Genomic DNA, 24139 nt, shown 5'->3' with positions numbered 1-24139 from the left:
TGGTATATTGTCAGTCACTATGTTTTAGATGGGTACTGGTATATTGTCAGTCACTATGTTTTAGATGGGTACTGGTATATTGTCAGTCACTATGTTTTAGATGGGTACTGGTATATTGTCAGTCACTATGTTTTAGATGGGTACTGGTATATTTCCAGTCACTATGTTTTAGATGGGTACTGGTATATTTCCAGTCACTATGTTTTAGATGGGTACTGGTATATTGTCAGTCACTATGTTTTAGATGGGTACTGGTATATTTCCAGTCACTATGTTTTAGATGGGTACTGGTATATTGTCAGTCACTATGTTTTAGATGGGTACTGGTATATTGTCAGTCACTATGTTTTAGATGGGTACTGGTATATTGTCAGTCACTATGTTTTAGATGGGTACTGGTATATTGTCAGTCACTATGTTTTAGATGGGTACTGGTATATTGTCAGTCACTATGTTTTAGATGGGTACTGGTATATTTCCAGTCACTATGTTTTAGATGGGTACTGGTATATTGTCAGTCACTATGTTTTAGATGGGTACTGGTATATTGTCAGTCACTATGTTTTAGATGGGTACTGGTATATTGTCAGTCACTATGTTTTAGATGGGTACTGGTATATTTCCAGTCACTATGTTTTAGATGGGTACTGGTATATTGTCAGTCACTATGTTTTAGATGGGTACTGGTATATTGTCAGTCACTATGTTTTAGATGGGTACTGGTATATTTCCAGTCACTATGTTTTAGATGGGTACTGGTATATTTCCAGTCACTATGTTTTAGATGGGTACTGGTATATTTCCAGTCACTATGTTTTAGATGGGTACTGGTATATTGTCAGTCACTATGTTTTAGATGGGTACTGGTATATTGTCAGTCACTATGTTTTAGATGGGTACTGGTATATTGTCAGTCACTATGTTTTAGATGGGTACTGGTATATTGTCAGTCACTATGTTTTAGATGGGTACTGGTATATTGTCAGTCACTATGTTTTAGATGGGTACTGGTATATTGTCAGTCACTATGTTTTAGATGGGTACTGGTATATTGTCAGTCACTATGTTTTAGATGGGTACTGGTATATTGTCAGTCACTATGTTTTAGATGGGTACTGGTATATTTCCAGTCACTATGTTTTAGATGGGTACTGGTATATTTCCAGTCACTATGTTTTAGATGGGTACTGGTATATTGTCAGTCACTATGTTTTAGATGGGTACTGGTATATTGTCAGTCACTATGTTTTAGATGGGTACTGGTATATTGTCAGTCACTATGTTTTAGATGGGTACTGGTATATTGTCAGTCACTATGTTTTAGATGGGTACTGGTATATTGTCAGTCACTATGTTTTAGATGGGTACTGGTATATTGTCAGTCACTATGTTTTAGATGGGTACTGGTATATTGTCAGTCACTATGTTTTAGATGGGTACTGGTATATTGTCAGTCACTATGTTTTAGATGGGTACTGGTATATTGTCAGTCACTATGTTTTAGATGGGTACTGGTATATTGTCAGTCACTATGTTTTGTTTTAGATGGGTACTGGTATATTGTCAGTCACTATGTTTTAGATGGGTACTGGTATATTGTCAGTCACTATGTTTTAGATGGGTACTGGTATATTGTCAGTCACTATGTTTTAGATGGGTACTGGTATATTTCCAGTCACTATGTTTTAGATGGGTACTGGTATATTTCCAGTCACTATGTTTTAGATGGGTACTGGTATATTGTCAGTCACTATGTTTTAGATGGGGTATATTGGTCACTATGTTTTAGATGGGTACTGGTATATTGTCAGTCACTATGTTTTAGATGGGTACTGGTATATTGTCAGTCACTATGTTTTAGATGGGTACTGGTATATTGTCAGTCACTATGTTTTAGATGGGTACTGGTATATTGTCAGTCACTATGTTTTAGATGGGTACTGGTATATTGTCAGTCACTATGTTTTAGATGGGTACTGGTATATTGTCAGTCACTATGTTTTAGATGGGTACTGGTATATTTCCAGTCACTATGTTTTAGATGGGTACTGGTATATTGTCAGTCACTATGTTTTAGATGGGTACTGGTATATTGTCAGTCACTATGTTTTAGATGGGTACTGGTATATTTCCAGTCACTATGTTTTAGATGGGTACTGGTATATTGTCAGTCACTATGTTTTAGATGGGTACTGGTATATTGTCAGTCACTATGTTTTAGATGGGTACTGGTATATTGTCAGTCACTATGTTTTAGATGGGTACTGGTATATTTCCAGTCACTATGTTTTAGATGGGTACTGGTATATTGTCAGTCACTATGTTTTAGATGGGTACTGGTATATTGTCAGTCACTATGTTTTAGATGGGTACTGGTATATTGTCAGTCACTATGTTTTAGATGGGTACTGGTATATTGTCAGTCACTATGTTTTAGATGGGTACTGGTATATTGTCAGTCACTATGTTTTAGATGGGTACTGGTATATTTCCAGTCACTGTGTTTTAGATGGGTACTGGTATATTGTCAGTCACTATGTTTTAGATGGGTACTGGTATATTTCCAGTCACTATGTTTTAGATGGGTACTGGTATATTGTCAGTCACTATGTTTTAGATGGGTACTGGTATATTGTCAGTCACTATGTTTTAGATGGGTACTGGTATATTGTCAGTCACTATGTTTTAGATGGGTACTGGTATATTGTCAGTCACTATGTTTTAGATGGGTACTGGTATATTGTCAGTCACTATGTTTTAGATGGGTACTGGTATATTTCCAGTCACTATGTTTTAGATGGGTACTGGTATATTGTCAGTCACTATGTTTTAGATGGGTACTGGTATATTTCCAGTCACTATGTTTTAGATGGGTACTGGTATATTGTCAGTCACTATGTTTTAGATGGGTACTGGTATATTGTCAGTCACTATGTTTTAGATGGGTACTGGTATATTTCCAGTCACTATGTTTTAGATGGGTACTGGTATATTGTCAGTCACTATGTTTTAGATGGGTACTGGTATATTGTCAGTCACTATGTTTTAGATGGGTACTGGTATATTTCCAGTCACTATGTTTTAGATGGGTACTGGTATATTGTCAGTCACTATGTTTTAGATGGGTACTGGTATATTGTCAGTCACTATGTTTTAGATGGGTACTGGTATATTTCCAGTCACTATGTTTTAGATGGGTACCTTCATACACATATGATTACTCCAAACATCTTCTGTCTGGTATATTGTCAGTCACTATGTTTTAGATGGGTACTGGTATATTGTCAGTCACTATGTTTTAGATGGGTACTGGTATATTGTCAGTCACTATGTTTTAGATGGGTACTGGTATATTTCCAGTCACTATGTTTTAGATGGGTACTGGTATATTTCCAGTCACTATGTTTTAGATGGGTACTGGTATATTTCCAGTCACTATGTTTTAGATGGGTACCTTCATACACATATGATTACTCCAAACATCTTCTGTCTGGTATATTGTCAGTCACTATGTTTTAGATGGGTACTGGTATATTGTCAGTCACTATGTTTTAGATGGGTACTGGTATATTGTCAGTCACTATGTTTTAGATGGGTACTGGTATATTTCCAGTCACTATGTTTTAGATGGGTACTGGTATATTGTCAGTCACTATGTTTTAGATGGGTACTGGTATATTGTCAGTCACTATGTTTTAGATGGGTACTGGTATATTTCCAGTCACTATGTTTTAGATGGGTACCTTCATACACATATGATTACTCCAAACATCTTCTGTCTGGTATATTGTCAGTCACTATGTTTTAGATGGGTACTGGTATATTGTCAGTCACTATGTTTTAGATGGGTACTGGTATATTGTCAGTCACTATGTTTTAGATGGGTACTGGTATATTTCCAGTCACTATGTTTTAGATGGGTACTGGTATATTTCCAGTCACTATGTTTTAGATGGGTACTGGTATATTTCCAGTCACTATGTTTTAGATGGGTACCTTCATACACATATGATTACTCCAAACATCTTCTGTCTGGTATATTGTCAGTCACTATGTTTTAGATGGGTACTGGTATATTGTCAGTCACTATGTTTTAGATGGGTACTGGTATATTTCCAGTCACTATGTTTTAGATGGGTACTGGTATATTTCCAGTCACTATGTTTTAGATGGGTACTGGTATCTTGTCAGTCACTATGTTTTAGATGGGTACTGGTATATTGTCAGTCACTATGTTTTAGATGGGTACTGGTATATTGTCAGTCACTATGTTTTAGATGGGTACTGGTATATTGTCAGTCACTATGTTTTAGATGGGTACTGGTATATTGTCAGTCACTATGTTTTAGATGGGTACTGGTATATTGTCAGTCACTATGTTTTAGATGGGTACTGGTATATTTCCAGTCACTATGTTTTAGATGGGTACTGGTATATTTCCAGTCACTATGTTTTAGATGGGTACTGGTATATTTCCAGTCACTATGTTTTAGATGGGTACCTTCATACACATATGATTACTCCAAACATCTTCTGCCTGGTATATTGTCAGTCACTATGTTTTAGATGGGTACTGGTATATTGTCAGTCACTATATTTTAGATGGGTACTGGTATATTTCCAGTCACTATGTTTTAGATGGGTACCTTCATACACATATGATTACTCCAAACATCTTCTGCCTGGTATATTGTCAGTCACTATGTTTTAGATGGGTACTGGTATATTGTCAGTCACTATGTTTTAGATGGGTACCTTCATACACATATGATTACTCCAAACATCTTCTGCCTGGTATATTGTCAGTCACTATGTTTTAGATGGGTACTGGTATATTTCCAGTCACTATGTTTTAGATGGGTACTGGTATATTTCCAGTCACTATGTTTTAGATGGGTACTGGTATATTTCCAGTCACTATGTTTTAGATGGGTACCTTCATACACATATGATTACTCCAAACATCTTCTGCCTGGTATATTGTCAGTCACTATGTTTTAGATGGGTACTGGTATATTGTCAGTCACTATGTTTTAGATGGGTACCTTCATACACATAGCCTCAAAATATTAAATTAATATTAAATATTAAATGTCAACATTTATTTTTGCTATAGGAAACTTCCTTTCTGTCCCATCATTCAACACAAAAAAATGTGCTTTGCCCATCATCTGGTCATCAGATACTAGACTGGTTGTTACTGCAGCATTACTGCTCCCAGAGTTTCATAGGATCTTTACTTTCTTGTCCCCAACATAGCCTTCACTTACTGGCATGCCGTAATTTGTTGGCACCTCCCGCTGTTTTTAACATGCCAAAATTAATATTAGCACTGTTAACCCATTCGCCAACTTATGTTGACCATAAGATATGCACTATTTAATTTTGTAGTGGACATGGCATGCAGTTTCTACTGTTTCTTCAGGCAGCAGCATCCATAATGATAGTCACTCTTTTTTATTTTTTTTTTGTCAGGACTGTCTCAGTACCTCCAGCTGCTTTATGTCGAAATTTCTGTTGCTGATTGTTAGTGATGGGCTTGTAGTCTCGCAATGTGTCCCATTTTTTAACAATAATAGTATCTCTTCTCCCTTTTGTCTATTAACCTCTTGTTACATCTGGCGGTGTCCTACTTATGGAAAGCCATTCCTGCTTTCAATTTTAATTGGTTATTTTTGGACTTGCAAGATAAACTACGTCCGTGAACTTGCATATACTGGTCTACTAGCTTGATTATCTCTTTCACGTCTTTTGGTGCTCTCTCCTTTAAGAACACTAACATGTCAGTGGAATGCGTGATTATGAACTGTTCACGTATTAATAGATCTGCCACTCCATCAAACGTGAAGTATTGCTGTAGATAAACTGAAATACAGTTTTTCCACTGTCAGAATTGACTTATTTGTACTCCCAATCAAAATCTTCCTTTGCGTTCATAGCGTTTCAACAAGTTCACTTTTAACTCGTCACACTCCATGGAATCTTGTTACGTCACACCTGCGTACATTTTTAGGGTTTATTCCTATAAGAAATAAGATAAGACACACTGTCCAGTCACCTGTGTTCCAGTTCTGGTTTTGGACAAGTAGTTCACATCTTTCCAAAAAGCATTTATGTCAACTTTCTATTCATCAGATTTGAGCAGCTCAGATCGGCTGGCTCTGACCCCATCGTCATTCTTGGGTCTTCTCTCTTTCTGTTGGTGAGTTTGGTAATCTCTTATTCTCTCTATTTCTAGTATCTCCTCTCTCTCTCTCATTTTCATCTTTCTCAATTTATTTTCTTATTCTCTATATATAAATATATATTTCCAGCCTTTCCTTTTTCTTTTCTTCTTTCAGTCTGTCTTCTTTTTTCTGCTTATGCTCTTCTCTCTCTAGTTCTTATTGTTGTTTATTAACGAATCCTCATAGGTCACCATCTTTAAACCCAAGTCGTTCTTCTCTCTGTATCTATATAGCATGGTTCTTTACATTAACCTTCACCACCACTACAGTTTTATGTATATAGGCTTACTTCTACTGTCGTTTACTACCTTTTACCACTTTAGAATCCAGGCTAGCGCTGCCAAGTTCAAGCTTTTTATAGGGCCCCGAATTCTTTACAACAGTTGTATGTGACTTTCTGGCGATAAATTTCAACAATAAATGGACAGCACAACAATCCATTTGTTTTAAAATAGTATGTCAAAAATAAATCTAATGTATGTGTAAAACTTTCGTGCCACTGTTGGTTATCATAATTGTGTCCGAAGCTTTAAATAATTCTTGTTTTCGTCAAAGTCAAAACAGACTGGTTTACTACTTTAGAACACTCTTTGACAATTGTTATTACAATACAACCTGTGAAACTCACTTTTTAAATATGCTCTTTATGACTAAACTCACAATAAAGTAGTTTAACTTAATTTTTTCTCTTTCAGTAACTTACTTAACTTGTACTAACTTGGTTGCCTATATACATAGATTGTACTATGTGAGGCCTATAACTTTCTATAAACTACGAGACGTTATGATGTAACAATACTCACTTAAAGCAACAAGAGAAACTCGGTTCGAGTGACATGACGTCAAGTGATTCGTTAACAGTTACGTAATCAAACGTGTAATAAATAACCGCTTCTAAAAATACTAAATTTAACACTTGACAATATTTAACAATGAAATATTACTTGTAATCTCAGCGTTATAGCATAAAACAATTAGCCGAACTGTTTGAGAGGTTAATTATTATCTATGTAGACTTGGAGAAGCTCCAACATTTGATTTATCAGTTACTCGTAAATGTTTCAGTACTTAAGTTTTGAAGAAGGTCTCCGTATCTAAGATTTGGAACCTGCTTTTGATTTAAAGACAGAAACGTAATAAATAAGACTGGTTCGGTTACACTGAAGTATCCAACAACGTTACTCAATTCCATCACCATCCCAAACGATACCCCCCCCATCACGATGAGACTATAACCTTCCAAAACTCACCCTTTCTTTCCCCTCAACTCACGTCCGTCAATCAGCTCTGAATATTTTGATTTCTTGAATATTTTTGCTGGTTTCTAGCTTCTTCCATTATTCTAACCATGACTGCTTCTGAGATTCTCCATTTCAAAGGATTAAATGATTCTCTTCCAATGAAACCTAATAAACCTGGTCATGTTAGTGCGTTTTGATTCTTCTAACACAAGATAATTCTGGATTTCAACTTTTAAGGAAAATACCGTTACGCGCTACAGATGTCTGTATTCTGTTGTTTTTTTTCTTTTTCGTCGTCTCAAAGTTAAATACAACAAAATCAGGAGAGGGTGAAAACAGTAACTTGCACATTTTATTGTGTTTTTCTTTTCTTATTTTCCACTAAGCAAATTTGGCCACGAGATGGCTGGTTGGAACTGGAAATTATTCTTTGAGGATTTAATAGGACCTGAACGACTGCAGTCATGGGTGTAATCTATGGAAATTTGTTAGAGACTGAACCAACAAACATTTGTGTAGAACGAAGATTTGCTAAAACACGGGAATCCTGGGTAAATAAAAGTCCGTACAAGACCTAATGGAAGATTGTACGTATGTATTTTCATTGCCTGAAGTCTTCACTTGAAAGATAAACAGTCGCACGTTAAAGTAAAGGAAACGTATAATATTACATTGGTATCATAAGGAACTCTTTTCATACAGATATATGTATTTTTTCTTATTTGATATGTTTTCCTAGCAGTTAAAATTACAACAATATTTTCCTAAGTTTTTGCGGAAGGTTAATGAAATCTATTAGATTTGAAAGCTCGTTGCCATGGCTTCAGAACTAGCTGATACACCTTAATATGTCGTTTGCCCAAGTATATGAAATGATTATTTAATTAAAAACCGGGCGAATTTCCCAATAATAAAATGTTGTTTTATGAACCACTAGTTAATGAGTGTAAAAGATGTCGTGAATTACCTAGGGGTATCTTCTTTTCCTAACAAGTGATACACGTATTACAACGTGTTAGCACTTCCGACTGTCAGTACTGTTGTATTCTCAGGTGGTGCTAAATTACCTTACAGGTGAAGATAGTAAGAGGGAAACAGAAAAAAAATGTTTCCCAAAACGCCCTAACAGAATGTTAAACAAAGTGAAAAGTAATGCTTATTAAACAGCACAAATCAAAGACAATAATATACCGCAAAGTTGACTGGGATTAAACTTCTTCAAAAGGAGCTAACCCTAAGTGTAAGAACTATTTAAGAAGTTCTGAATTGAACCAAGACAAATGGGATAGCGACTACGTACAAAACGCTGCAATCACTTCTTCCCAAACGTATTCGTTTCCCTCGTCATGATTGGTACGTGTTTTCTTATACCAAAGCCACATCGGGCTATCTGCTAAGTACACCCGAGGGGACGTCGTGACTGGTCATTCCGTAAGTAAAAGTAGAGAGAATATGGTGTCCAGCCATCATCAAACCAGCTTCACAGTTGATGTTGTTATGAAAATTGAATAGTGAGTTATATCATATACTTCTAACACTGCCTCTTCCGCAAAGCAGTTCAAGTGGTACCAAAGAGGGTTGACCATTGACAATAGATAGGTGGAAAATCGGCAACTATTCCACATACCACAGTCAATTTTCTATTATTAAAACCTACACGAATACACTGAAGTTAAACATTTCGTGATCACCTGTCTACATCAAAAAAAGAAAGAAAGAAACACGTGCTGTATCTTACTTATAATACTCTTGAACAGTTTAATGATAGAACAATGGCTTGTTAGCCACAAGTTCTGGGATCAAGCCCTGATTATGTAGTTTATTTTTATTTGTCTTCTTTTATTTTCATTTCAAAGTTTTTATTTAAATTCGTAATGACTCAGCATGGCCAGGGTGTTAAGGCGTGCGACTCGTAATCTGAGGATCGCGGGTTCGCATCTCCGTCGCACCAAACATGTTCGCCTTTTTATAGCTCGGCATGGCCAAGTGCGTTAAGGCGTTCGACTCGTAATCCGAGAGTCGCGAGTTCGAATCCCGGTCGCACCAAACATGGTCGCCCTTTCAGCCATGGGGGCGTTATAATTTGACGGTCAATCCCACTATTTGTTAGTAAAAGAGTAGCCCAACAGTTGGCGATGGGTGTGGTGACTAGCTGCCTTCCCTCTAGTCTTACACTGCTAAATTAGGGACGGCTAGCGCAGATAGCCCTCGAGTAGCTTTGCGCGAAATTAAAAAAAAATTAAATTCGTGATGTGAAATGTAACACTTTTTTCACATAAAGATATTGGTCATTGGTTAAAAACACCTGTTTTTGTAGAAAGCTACTGGTCATTGGTTAAAGCATCGTCTTCGTATAACTCATGTGCAATGCCAGGAAGACCAACAAGAAAACATGAAACCACATAATTCCCATAAATCAACATTACTAAATTTGGCTAGTTTTTTTCCTTTGCATTGTGTCACAAGAACTGTTCATGTTTGTTGAATAAAAGTAATTATAAACACGCCAAAGGCTTTTTTAAAGGTAAAACAATCGTAAACACAAACAAGGAAGCGAGACATGGGGCTAATAACAGCATCTAAAGTTATTATGTTTAAAAATAGTACAATAAGACCAACAAATGTACATTTACTTCGGATTTCCAATCAAAATTGTTTGTCACTTTAGTTGAAAAAGAAAGTTTCTTTGATGTCGGATGCAACGGTTCAGAATGGTCAAGGGATATTGGGCCCGCCCCAGCTTCTTGAGATGGAGTAGGGTGGTCAAGAGTTAACTCGAGCAACAATTGTAGGCAGAGCTTAAAAAAACCATAAAGTTATGCTAAAATAAATAGCAGTTTTATTTTGTACTAGTTGGAGTACTAAGGAAATTGTGTAAATTCATGATTATTCAAGGGTTATCTCAGGACATGAAACATTACTTTCCTTACAAGTAATTGTAAAACATACGTCCTTAAAAAGCGCAAAACACAAAATATAAAATAGCAAGTTCGCATGTATCTCCCCTTGAACCTAGTGAGCCTCCAAATCAAATTTGGTGAAGCATCTACAGGAGATAAAGTAATGGTGGAAAACGAAAAAAAAAAAAAACATACAATTCGCAGAACGCAAACACTAAAACTGAAAATTTGTAAGCAACCTTTAATGGACTTAACAAGCCTCCATGCCAATTTTGTTGAAAATATATTAACACTGCGAAGAAATTACATGGACATACAACAGACTGTACTATTATATGTTTATACATTTATATTAATAGCCCAGTGGGCCTAGCCAGTCCTCGGCTTGGTGATTAGCCCAGTGAGCCTAGCCAGTCCTCGGCTTGGTGATTAGCCCAGTGGGCCTAGCCAGTCCTCGGCTTGGTGATTACACCTCCATTGTTATGGCCTCTCCGCTCTTGAAAATCAATTTCCAGCGTTGTAAGTCCAGATACCTATCGCTGATCCACTGGTAGGTGAACGCAAATGGAACACGAAAATTCTTTCTTTGTCTAATCCATGGACCTGCTAATTTATCCTGTTGGTTTGACAGCAAAACAAAATAAAAATAACCCAGTAATACATACATTAGGGAAAATGCAACCACTTCCCAACACAAATATTATACACAATCATTTCTGAAAACAAACGTGTATACAACCATTCCCCAGCACAAACGCATGTACGTGTGTGTGTGTGTGTATATACAAAGAGTAAAGATGAACTAATCACGAACTTGATATAGAAATTAATACCGTCATGTGAAGCTTTAATTTATATATAAATTTAAAGCAAACGCAAAACAGTAGAATACAACTAACAAATTGGTGCAACATTTTTATCAACAATTGCCTTAAATATTTAGTTCATTAATTAAGAGTCACTTAGTGAAAGACTGGATCTTGTATCATGTATAGACACGTGAAAATTAAACATGAAAATACGTAAAAATCAGAGACGATGGTAACATTCCATTCAGATCGAATACGATCTAGAGACTCTGTACTAATTCCAGTAGAGGGCGCGTGAGAACTTCAACCTTAGGAAGAAATCAGTCGCTGATGCCACCATGATTTAATATTTCTTGAAACGAAGTCAAGAAAACATTTAACTTTACTACGAGTGATTAAGTTAGACGTGCACCCATCATGTGACGTGTCGCGTCTTTCCCTGCAATACCTAGCTCTTCGTATAATGCTGGGAGATGTTTTTAACGTTTTCATTTCCAAGTCCCAATTTCTATAATCACATACATAAATTAATTTTTGTGTATAAATAATAAGTGGTTACAAAATCTGTGATTTATAGAGGTGTTATCTCTGACCAGTATTCAGTCATTAGATAAATATCTGAGAGTTGTTTCTGTCATTCTTATTGCAAAGCTATACAGTGAGATATCAGAGCTTTGTCCACTATAGATACCAGAGTTCGGTTATTAACGTATAACCCCTTAAGCTTACTGCTGAACCACTATAGGAGTAGGGATGGCTGAGTGAGTGATGGCTAATAACATTGTTGTTATAAAACAAAACTCAACTTAAAGCACAAATTTCACGCTTGCTCTCAGAACTATGTATTGTTGTGTTTGTTTGTTTGTTTTGAAATTCGCCCAAAGTTACTCAAATGTGGTCTTCACAAGCCATCCCTAACTCAGCAGAGATGGACTAGATGGAAGACTGACGACAAACAAACATATGAACTCAGATCGACAACACTGTATATATGACAAAGTTTTCTATACATGATGACTCCTATGTTCATAAGGACACTGATCAAATTTATTTAGTTTCATCTCAGAGCCACCGTGTAGAAATCAACACAGTATAACTGAACACAGCAGCTGCTTTATTACTTGTCGTTTGTTTATGCTTATATCAGGTCATCCCTTAAGTAATGTCCGATTTTAGGTTCAGAAAAAAGAGAAAGGATTTCAAACGCTTTTAATGTTATTTAATCAATAATGTATGTTCCATTATTATTAATTACTTCCTGCCAATGATTCACAAACTTCTGAATGCCACTTCTATAAAATTATTGGGGTTTGGAGGAAAAGAATGTAGAGAGGGTAGTTTTGACATCTTCATGTGTTCCAAGCTCTTTTCCATCAATATAGTTCTGCAAACTTTGGAATAGATAATAATAAGATGGAGAAAGGTCTGGAGAATAAGGAGGATGTGGAAGTTTTTCCCAGTCTAGCTCTTCAATCTTTACAGATGTGATCCTTGTTGTATGGGGCTGTACATTATCCTGGTGTAACACAACACCTTTATGATTGATCAAAACAAGCCTCTTTTGTTTCAGTGCAACATTCGAGTGCTCTAACTGTTGACAATAGAAGTCTGATGTAATTGTTACATTGAGTGGCAGCAACTCAAAGTGGATCACACCAACAAAATCCCACCAAACGTCTAACAAGACTTTCCTAGGGTGGAGGTCCATTTTGGGCTGTGCTTTAGCCAGTTTACCTGCACTGAGTCGTTGTCTGCGGCGCGTAACATTTTTATAATATATCCATTTTTCATCTCCAGTTTCTAACTTGTCCAAGAAAAGTGAGTTACGTTCAATAAAGTGCAGGGAAGTGCAAATGTCTACTCTTGCTCTAAGGTTGGCTTCTGTTAAATCATGGGGGGATCCATTTTCCAAGTTTTGACACTTTTCCAAGCTGTTGCAGATGACGGTGAACTGTTGAATGGGTTGAACTAAACTTCTGTGCTAGTTCTACAACTGTTACAACACAATTTTCATCAATTGTAGCTAGCAACAAGTCATCATTAAACTCAGCAGGACGACCTGAATGTGACACATCACTTAAACTGTAGTCACCTGATCTGAACTTCTGAAACCATCTTCAACATTTTCTTTCATTGAGAGACTCCACACCATAAACACCTTTATGTTTTGTTTAGTTTATACTGCACTATTACCTTCATTAAACTCATAAAGTATTATATGACTAATATGCTCCTCAGACACATCCATCTTCATAAGGGTTTATTTGATTAATGATCTGATAAAGTGGAGTTAGGCTAGTTTGTTTTATTTGTCTTAACATTTTTATACACGTCCTACTACATATTTTACTTATTAAACCTTCTACAAAAACAGAAATAACGATGCACTTTCTGTATTAAATTTTCGGACATTACTTATGGGATGACCTGACACAATACTCCTAAACAACAACCTCGGGTAAAACCTCATCGTCTGTCTGTACAATACTGTACAATACTTATAAATAACAACATCGGATACGTTTTCATATAACTATAACTTCTTTTTTTGTTCTTTTCCTAGGGATGAAGGTTTATTTTAAATCTATAATGTCCCTTTCTTCCATCATTGTTAAAGTGATTTTGTTTTGATGTGTGTTTTTAATATACTAGCTAATAGGATCATTTTAAAAATGAGTTTGTTTAAATGCGTTTTTAGCAGCCTAGTCAGCTGGATTAATAGATCACTTTTAGAGTAAGTTTGCTTAAATAGTTTGTTTTTAACAGATCTACACATATTATAAGATAGCCCAGATGTATTTCTTATTGAAGTTTCAACTGAATAATATATGTTAATAAAATTGAAATGCTGTGCGTGGATTTCACAGAGCTGTCAAGAGTGACAGTTATGGATGGATGTCGTTTAAATTGCTTTGACTTCCATCACGAAGGGACTTTTATTAAACCCAATCAACACCAAATGTAAATGTGATAAACGGCTAGGTCAGAACCCCCAAGCTACGGGTGTACCAACCCCTATTTTTGATCAGAGGAAAGACGGTCAGCCAGAATCACCTGCTGCCATAAGAACGACTATATCTGGCTTTTTAAACCATATAATGGGTTTATCTGTCACACTTATGTCTTCTCCACAGACGACAGTATGAAGCATACTCAGCATCATCATGTTTCGAACCTTTAACCCCCTCGATCTGCAGACACACGATAGCCACTAGGACAAGCCCTACTCAGGACGAATAATGGCAACGAACCTTACACTTAACTAAACAAATCACGTGGAAATAAAGACTGTGACATACCAAATGTTGCAGTAACACACTTAACTCTATTCGTTGGTAACCTACCCTTCGCTCAGCCATTGGCGTTAGTACTTACAACGTTAACATGTGGAGTTCGTATCATATGGAGCGCACAATCCAGCTAGTATGTTGTGCAGCTTTGTACACAAAAACAAACAAACGTTTCACTGAACTGCACCATTTTAACTTTAACGCTGAACTAAGACCATGAATTACTAATCTCTGCATGTTTTTAACTGATGAGTTTTGAACAAGGTTTACAAAAAGTCAATATTTAATGTGCTACGATACACTCACAATGTGCATGTTCTGCTACTGGGATTTTGTCGAAACAGTCTCTCGAAGGCACGGTGGTAAATATATGGCCTTACAGCGCTAAAATTCGTGGTTCGATTCGTCTTCCTGAACACATACCTCATTCTGTAGCTTTACCCTAAACTAACCTGTTTAAATATTTACGTATCATTTGAACAGAAAGCCATGTATTGTTACACGGTAATTAGCTCTTGATGTGAAAAAACTACAGATATATCCGATACTTTAGAGGAAATTACATACCGAAAATAGCATCTTATTGAAATGTACCATCACGGAGAAACAGTATGTGGTTACAAAAATAATATTGACGTAATTAATTTATAATAACAGGATAAAGTCGAGTTTCTTTTGGGTTTTTTGTTGTTGGTTTTTTGCAGACAACTGTTAACCTTAGAAGTACCGACCAGGAACACGTATCCTTCACTGTTTATGAACTAGTTTGATTGTGGATGTATTTGTGTTCTTTAAAACGTGTGATTAACACACAAACTTTTAGCGGAATAATTGTTTGTTTGTTTTTGAATTTCGCACAAAGCTACTCGAGGGCTATCTGTGCTAGCCGTCCCTAATTTAGTAGTGTAAGACTAGAGGGAAGGCAGCTAGTCATCACCACCCACCGCCAACTCTTGGGCTACTCTTTTACTAACGAATAGTGGGATTGACCGTCACATTATACACCCCCACGGCTGGGAGGGCGAGCATGTTTAGCGCGACGCGGGCGCGAACCCGCGACCCTCGGATTACGAGTCGCACGCCTTACGCGCTAGGCCATGCCGAGCCTAGCGGAATAATACTGGGAATATACGGAATTATTGCTCAGGACTCCTACGTACTTTAACCCAGAAAATGTCTGATTTTACCTCTTGTCTCTCACCAGTTTACACAGAAAATGTCTACTTTCACTTCTTGTTTCTCACCGATTTATACAAAAAATGCCTGCTTCACCTCTTGTCTCTCACCAGTTTATACAGAAAATGTCTTATTTATCCTCTTGTTTCTCACCAGTTTACACAGAAAATGTCTACTTTCACTTCTTGTCTCTCACCAGTTTATACAAAAAATGCCTGCTTCACCTCTTGTTTCTCACCAGTTTACACAGAAAATGTCTACTTTCACTTCTTGTTTCTCACCGATTTATACAAAAAATGCCTGCTTCACCTCTTGTCTCTCACCAGTTTATACAGAAAATGTCTTATTTATCCTCTTGTTTCTCACCAGTTTACACAGAAAATGTCTACTTTCACTTCTTGTTTCTCACCGATTTACACAGAAAATGCCTGCTTCACCTCTTGTTTCTTACCAGTTTACACAGAAAATGTCTTATTTATCCTCTTGTTTCTCACCAGTTTACACAGAAAATGTCTACTTTCACTTCTTGTTTCTCACCAGTTTACACAGAAAATGCCTGCTTCACCTCTTGTTTCTCACCAGTTTACACAGAAAATGCCTGCTTCACCTCTTGTTTCTTACCAGTTTACACAGAAAATGTCTTATTTATCCTCTTGTTTCTCACCAGTTTACACAGAAAATGTCTACTTTCACTTCTTGTTTCTCACCAGTTTACACAGAAAATGCCTGCTTCACCTCTTGTTTCTTACCAGTTTACACAGAAAATGTCTTATTTATCCTCTTGTTTCTCACCAGTTTACACAGAAAATGTCTACTTTCACTTCTTGTTTCTCACCGATTTATACAAAAAATGCCTGCTTCACCTCTTGTTTCTTACCAGTTTATACAGAACTAACCAACTGGATACAAAATATTTTTCCCAGGCACGTGTTAGCTGGTTATGGGAGATGCAGCTAATTTGTACTATTTAAATAATTACTGGCTTTGGTTGTTTTATTTTATTTTATAATTTAGTTTAGTGAATGGTAAAGTCTAGATTGACCAATAGGTCCCTTGTTGTCCCTGTATCGTGTAATGAAGAGTGTCCAAGCAAGTCGTTAATTTTCAAATGAAAATACTGACGACAATGTCGTATTGACCTTTGACTCAGTCATGGCCTTTACTGAACAGAATATAATATACATAGTTTTGTTTCTTGCTCCAACTGGATATGAAAACACAAATAAAAATAACTTATGTTTTCCTTAATATAGTTACATTATTGTCATATTCTTCTCTGTTAAATGTCGCGACACGGTGACATAGATCGGGTAAATATAACGGCCATAAATACAAATGTATCACACAATTTTATTTCATTTTCAACTAAAAATCAACCGTCTAAAATCAGGGGTTCGATTATCCCTCGGTGGGCTCGGCAAATAGCCCGATGTAGCTTTGCTATAAGGAAAACACATTATTCCCTCTTTCGTTTTTGCGTAGAGTCGATAATATTAGATTGAACCGTGTCACTCACTGAATTTTAAGAGGCAGAACATAACGTGTCAAAGACATATACGTCATGGATTACTCATAATTTCGCATCTAATTTCCGGTGCTAAATCAAAACAAAACCTGAAATGTTGACATCATTTATTCACAACGTCTTGCCAGAGGGGTATATGTAAGCAACGAACAATTTCTTATTTAATTTCCGGTGTCCGGGAAAGTGGTAACTTTGATACCACGGAAAACACCTTTGAACGGTCATCCATAGACACAACTTTGTAATCTTTTTTATTACAGAGAACATAACAATAAAACCGATATTTTTTTACAATACGTAACATTAAAGATTAACGAAAGAAATTGTGTAACAATTCTTTCTACAAAAATGAAGGTTTATTTGATGCTAATCACAAAGCTACACTACAAGGATCAAGTTCTGAATTTTAGCTGTATAAACCACCGGGAGGGAGGGTGGTAAAAGAAAAGGAAATCAGTGTTATTAAAATGCAATATAGAGAACACCACTAACTAGCTAGATTACAATCTGCTCGCTAAGAACAAAACGATTAGGTTGTTTATGTGCGGTTAATTTGACTGATGCCGTAGCTTTGGTTGTTTATTTTCGAATTGTGCGCACAGCTACACGAGAGCTACCTGCGTTTAATTTAATAATGTAAGACTAGATGAAAGGAAAGTAGTCATTACCTCCCACCGCCCACTCTTGGACTACTCTTTTTCCAACGAATAGTGGGATCAACCGTAACATCATAACGCTCCCACGGATTACAAGTCGAGTGATCCCTAACCACTTAGCCATGCCGTAACTTTCTTATTCCTTTACTATACGAGTCGCTATTCTATTCAGATGAATTCCAAACAAGCTGAACTCTTAAATCACTGTATCTCTCAGTTTACTATCCATATTGTATTCAATCTTATTTGTGGCTGATCTAAGATTGTAACCCAATAATCATTAAAATATATTATTATTCGTTTACTTTGTCACTGATATTTTAAATAGGTACTGCTGTGTTCTATGGAAAACTGTGTGTGTTTATATATAAACATGTTTATAATATATACGAAGTGTGATCAAAAAGTTCTGAGACTTCACCTTTATTTCGAAGAATAAAGTACATACTCTTGTACATTATCCCGTTTAATGTAATCTCTCCCAGCTGCTGCACACTTGTTCCAATGTTCCTGCTATTTTCAGAAGTAATGCTGGCAGTCTTCAACTGTTATGCGACTAAGTTCTGGTTTCACATTATTATGGATGGTTGGAATGTCATCAAATATCCTTCCTTTCAACTTAATTTTCATTTTTTGGGGAACAAAAAAAAATCACACGAGGCAAAATCAGGAGAATACGGAGTGTGAGGTATAACAGTAATGGTCCTTTTTTTATACCAAAAATTCTTGAACAGACAGAGCAATGTGTGAAGGCGCGTTGTCATGATGAAGAAACCAATGACCATTCTCCGACAGCTCGCTGCGGCTTCTTCTAACTTTCTCCCTCAATCGAATTAAGACCTCTTTATAAAAGGCCTGGTTAATTGTCTGGCCATGAGGTTCGACTTCATGATGAACAATAAATACCTCGAACATCATAAAATATGATGAACATTGTCTTCACATTTGATCGAAATTGTCGTGCTCTTTCGGATGATGAAAACTTCCACTGGGATGAGTGAAGTTTCCTTTCAGGGTCATAACCCCGTATACCTATGATTCATCACCAGTAATAATGGCGTTGATGAAATTAGGATCAATTTCCAGCCTTCTTTTCAGATCCTCACACACTTGTCAACGGTGAAACTTTTGGTCATCCGTCAACAGCGTTCGAACAAATTTTGAAGACACTTAATGCATGCAGTTTTTCAGTTAAAATCGCCTGACACGATCCACAGGAAATGTCCAGTCCATCAGCAAGTTCTGACACGATCCACAGGAAATGTCCAGTCCATCAGCAAGTTCTGACACGATCCACAAGAAATGTCCAGTTCTTCAGCATGTTCTGACACGATCCACAGGAAATGTCTAGTTCTTCAGCATGTTCTGACACGATCCACAGGAAATGTCCAGTTCATCAGCAAGTTCTGACACGATCCACAGGAAATGTCCAGTTCTTCAGCATGTTCTGACACGATCCACAGGGAATGTCCAGTTCATCAGCATGTTCTGACACGATCCACAGGAAATGTTCAGTTCTTCAGCGTGTTCTTACACGATCCACAGGAAATGTCCAGTTCATCAGCAAGTTCTGACACGATCCACAGGGAATGTCCAGTTCATCAGCATGTTCTGACACGATCCACAGGGAATGTCCAGTTCATCAGCATGTTCTGACACGATCCACAGGAAATGTCCAGTTCATCAGCAAGTTCTGACACGATCCACAGGAAATGTCCAGTTCTTCAGCAAGTTCTGACACGATCCACAGGAAATGTCCAGTTCATCAGCAAGTTCTGACACGATCCACAGGAAATGTCCAGTTCATCAGCAAGTTCTGACACGATCCACAGGAAATGTCCAGTTCATCAGCAAGTTCTGACACGATCCACAGGAAATGTCCAGTTCATCAGCAAGTTCTGACACGATCCACAGGAAATGTCCAGTTCATCAGCAAGTTCTGACACGATCCACAGGAAATGTCCAGTTCTTCAGCAAGTTATGACACGATCCACAGGAAATGTCCAGTTCTTCAGCAAGTTCTGACACGATCCACAGGAAATGTCCAGTTCATCAGCAAGTTCTGACACGATCCACAGGAAATGTCCAGTTCATCAGCAAGTTCTGACACGATCCACAGGAAATGTCCAGTTCATCAGCAAGTTCTGACACGATCCACAGGAAATGTCCAGTTCTTCAGCAAGTTATGACACGATCCACAGGAAATGTCCAGTTCATCAGCAAGTTCTGACACGATCCACAGGAAATGTCCAGTTCATCAGCAAGTTCTGACACGATCCACAGGAAATGTCCAGTTCATCAGCAAGTTCTGACACGATCCACAGGAAATGTCCAGTTCATCAGCAAGTTCTGACACGATCCACAGGAAATGTCCAGTTCATCAGCAAGTTCGCGGGTAGTTAATCGTTGATCGCTTCGATTTTTTTCTTTCACCTTAGTGACCGTTTCATTAGCGTCGACGATCGCCCAGAACGTGGGTCATCTTTGACCGATTCCCGGCCATCTTGGAAGTGTTTTATCCACTGATAAACGACAGCCTTACTTAAACAGTCATCACCATAGGCTGTTCTTAACATTTTGAGGATTTCTGTTCCTCCTTTACCATTTTTCACACAAAACGCGTTGTTCTTCTTGTCTGTTCATTTTATTACGACAGGGCACAAGAGATACGTCTGTCTTTGAACACAACACAAGTATAAGGTCTGGAGAAATGGCTTGTTTTTGGGGTAGATCACTATTTGTAGTTTGTACATACCTCAGTGAAGCTCACTGCCTCTGCTCTTCTGGCACCTGTAACACAAGAAGTCTTAAAACAATTTGATTGATCAGATCTCGTATATATATAATTTTTGAACAAGACACATAATAATCACATCAAAGTAAAACAATGAAACTTTATTGTTTGGAAGGTGAGCTTAAAGAAAAACCTATGATTTAATCGTTTTTAACTTAGTGTGATTTACCAGATAACTTTTACGCTACGTGTGTTTCACTCCATTAGCTGCGTAATAATAATCTGATGATATAGTTATATGTGAAACCTAGGTATGTGCAGCTTGTATCAGCTCGTATTGGAGTACATAACTGTGTATAGTCGTAGCCTAAACTGCTAGGTTTAGTTGTTATTATTAAGCGCAAATCTACACAAAAAGCTCTGTCCGCCACGGGTATCGAAACCAGATTTCAAGCGTTATAAGTCCGCAGATATACCGCTGTGCCACTGTGGGGCGCTATGTTTAAACATTCAATGTTTGTGAGTGTTGTTGTTTTGAATTAAGCACAAAGTTACACAATGGGCTATCTGTGCCCTTCCCACCACTGGTATCGAAACCCGGTTTTTGCGTTGTAAGTCTGCAGACATACCGCTAAGCCAATGGGGGGCTCAATGTTTGTGAAATCATATAACTAGAGTTTAATCAAAGTATACATAAGGTGTGTGTGTTTTCTTATAGCAAAGCCACATCGGGCTATCTGCTGAGCCCACCGAGGGGAATCGAACTCCTGATTTTAGCGCTGTATTAGCAGGGGGGCATATACGTAAGGAAATATTAAGATGTGCAACTTCGTATGCAGTGAGTAATTTCACTGGGGACATTTTATCGCGATATGAATTATCTACGGTAGACAGCTTCCGAAATACTCTTTATCATTTTCAGAAGCGTAGTTTTTGTCCGCTATAATTCGTTTGAACTCACGCGAAAAAGCTGAAGAACTATTTTAAATTATGGGTGACGAAAGTGACCTTGGAAAGAAATAACTTGAAGGTCAGAATAGCGTTCAAATAACGAAAACAAACAAACGTACTTTCCTATATCAAAGAAACGACTTTTTTTTTAGTTTATCAACGGCTCATCTTAACTCGTTGAGTTTAAATTCGAAAGCACGAACAACTTTATTCAGCGCAAACTTGCACGTTCATCTATCTGAGCTCTGTCCACAACGGGGAATTAAGCCCCGAATTTTAGAAGCCCGTAAACGTACTTCTTAACAACGGACGAACAGTTTCAACGTAGAACGTGAGCTTATATCTGTTGAAAACGGAGGAAAGAAACACGCTTCTTTGCAGGATTGAATTTCCCGACTAGACAAATAACGTTAGGAAGCTAAGAGGTTCAGAAACCTTGGATGTGTTTGATTTACTAATGTAACTTACTTTTTAAATGTTTATCTTTAACTAAACAAGGAATGAAATAACCTTTAACCCAAAGAAAACCATATCTTATGTCAATAAAGGTGATTTACGTTTTGCATTTGTTGATTATAAAAAGAACAATAAAAACATACGTGCTTTTTAATTTATTCAAAATTTGCGAGTCATGTAATGGTAGCGTTATTAATAATAAACCACCTAGCGGAAACCCGGCATGACCAGGTGGGTTAAGGCATTCGACTCGTAATCTGAGGGTCGCGGGTTCGAATCCCCATCGCAACGAAACATGATCGCTCTTTCAGCCTTGGGGGGCGTTATAATGTTACGATCAATCCCACTATTAGTTGGTAAAAGAGTAGCCCAAGAGTTGGCGGTGGGTGGTGATGACTAGCTGCCTTCCCTCTAGTCTTACACTGCTAAATTAGGGACAGCTAGCGTAGATAGCTCTTGAGTAGCTTTGCGCGAAATTCAAAACAAACCATCTAGCGGATTTCTTTACGAAGTCTGCGATGTGAACTAAATAAGGTGATGTACATTCTCACGATGTTAGGCTACGCATGGCTTGATGGTTAGGGTACTTAAAGTAAATTTGTAATATTCAGGATCGAACCCACGTCCCTAAACATGGTCGCTCTTTCAGCCATGGAGGCGTTATGAAGTTACAATCAATCCCACTTTTCGTTGGTAGAAGAGTAGCATAAGAGTTGAATGGTATTGACTAGCTGTCATTTCTCTAGTTTATTACCTCAAAATTGGCGATGGCTAGTGCACATAGCCCTTGAATAGCTCCGAGCGAAACTTCAACGAAACACAAACACTAACAAGCAAACAGACAAAAAACTGTCGCCGTTAGAATGAATCAACTACCCACCACCCCTACAGATTTAATTTACCCTTCTAAACCAATCAAAATTTATATCTAAAGCATTTACTGGACGAAAGCTCTTATAGAAAATATTACTTATAATCTATTAGGCTTGTAAAAAACTTTGGCTAGTGCATCTGTTGTTTAGGATTATTTGTTGTTTGTATCTAACGTGTTTGTCTGAATCATTTTAACTTTGAAGTATATGAATTGAATGTTCCGGTTATCAACAATTATACAGAACTTTTGTTTTTAGTATACGTTATGCATCTAAGCAAATTTTACGGATATACGCTTCTCTTATATGATGAATACTCATCCATAACACCAACGAACCGAGAAAAAAGAATCAAACCTGTAACCCAACAAGAAGTGCAACAACTTGTTGTAGATTTTCTTAGAAACTTAGTTCTAAGTGTATAAATACATACACGTGCTCTTTTTAAGAAAACCATCCAAGCAAGAAACGTAGCAGGTTTTTTTTAACGGGCGAATAAGCAAATAGGTTTCCGACTAAACAAATATCACTGCTTCGACTGCTTGAAATACCCTTAACGTGCTAGCTTTAATATGTTATCCATGAACAATGCCTTATTGATATATTGAATATATACTGGTCTTTTCCTTGAAAGACTGTGTCTAGGAAACGATTTTTTAGAGAAATTTTTGGACAATAGATGAGAGAACGTAGTACCTGGTGGTGAAGGAAAACTGCCATTTTGACATGAAGCTTTTAAGGTCCCTCCAGTTTTGTGATGTTGCCAGGGTATCAGAGAGAAACAAACACTTGGGGCGTTTGTTGTTGTTGTTTTTTTTGTTTGCTTTCTGTCGACTACAGTAAAAACAAATATGAAATTCAGTTCTCGATATAAACCAATTATTTCTTTCGCTTCTATCATATATAAATACAGAGGACTACTACAATGAACGCGCAAACTTGATTATGCTGTTTCCTATTTTTATTAGCAACATCAGTGTAGTTAACGAGAAATAGCAAAATATGTTCACAAAAAGTGTTAACTAGAACAATTACTAGCCAAGAGTAGTTAAACGGGTTCAAACTAGTTAATGGTAATCGGAATGTGTAACGCTATACGTAGCTCTCACGACGAAAAATTGTTGTTTAATTATACGTATCAGTTTTTTGTTATATATCTCAAGCGTCTGATGACTTGTCACGTCCTCAAAATTCAAATGATTGGCCATCCAACCTGCGCTATGTACAATAGTCTCAGGTTTGGTTTGATTTGGTTTAATTTCGCGCAAAGCTACTCGAGGGTCATCTGCGCTAGCCGTCCCT

The sequence above is a fragment of the Tachypleus tridentatus genome, chromosome 4 (assembly GCF_004210375.1).
Source record: "Tachypleus tridentatus isolate NWPU-2018 chromosome 4, ASM421037v1, whole genome shotgun sequence".
Classification (NCBI taxonomy): domain Eukaryota; kingdom Metazoa; phylum Arthropoda; class Merostomata; order Xiphosura; family Limulidae; genus Tachypleus; species Tachypleus tridentatus.
The sequence above is the reverse complement of the archived record's forward strand: the minus strand, read 5'-3'. Positions refer to the sequence as shown.